A 959-nucleotide genomic window follows, 5' to 3' on the forward strand; every position below is an offset into this window, starting at 1 on the left:
CACTGTATATAAAAAAAGAAAGAGGAAATTAAGAAAATCCCAAAAACCCGGCATTTCTATCGATCCCCCCATCCACCCTTAAAGTCCCCGGGCCTAGTTGAATTCCTCTCTAATACACCAACCCTTTCAAAGGAATCTTAGCCCTGGTTTTCATCTCTTAGATGCCTTCCTCCCCCACTACATTGAAAAATGCCCCAAAATTTCCCAGAACACCCGGATTTAAACCTGACCCCTCTTTTTTTCTTTTTCTTTTCTTTTTTTTCCTTCCCTCTTTAACCCTTTTCCTTTTTTCCCCTTTTTCCTCGGGGTTTCCCTTTCCCTCTGTCCTGTTTCTTTTCCCCTTCCCTTCCCATTTATTTCCCCCATTTCCCCTTCATGCACCTCTGTGCGTTTTGTTCTCCCCTGTGGGCACCTAGCCCCTTGCAGTGCCCCCCTTCCTTTTGTGATTTGACAGGGTCCCCTCCTTTTTCCCCACTTCACCACTACCCCCACTACCCTCTACTACTACCCCTTCAATATTTACTCCCTTTTTCTACTACTACTAATTCTCCCCACTACTACAAATTTTCTCCACTACTACCTTTTTCAAATTACCCCCACTTTTATTTACTACAAACACTACCACTACTCCCACTACAAATCCCACTACTACAAATTATTCCCGATGAAACTAAACACGTGCAGCATCGGGGTTTTGTTAGACGCTTCCCATCCAGTGGCTGGTTTGGATGGCTAAACCCCTATTTATAGAGATGCCCGGTGTTATGAAATGTGTTTTAAAAATTTCTTTCTTCCTGTATTGTAATACCATTCTTTCAACTTTACAACAAAAATACCACCACCTTTCCCCCCCTTTACCCATCCTCCCTTTTTTCCCTTTAGTGTGGTTGAAATGGTCCGGTCGGGAAACCCGCCGCCGTAATTTCTTTAAAAAGGTTATTTGTGCTCTTTTCATGCCC

This window comes from Cherax quadricarinatus, unplaced genomic scaffold (assembly GCF_038502225.1).
Source record: "Cherax quadricarinatus isolate ZL_2023a unplaced genomic scaffold, ASM3850222v1 Contig589, whole genome shotgun sequence".
Taxonomy (NCBI): Eukaryota; Metazoa; Arthropoda; class Malacostraca; order Decapoda; family Parastacidae; genus Cherax; species Cherax quadricarinatus.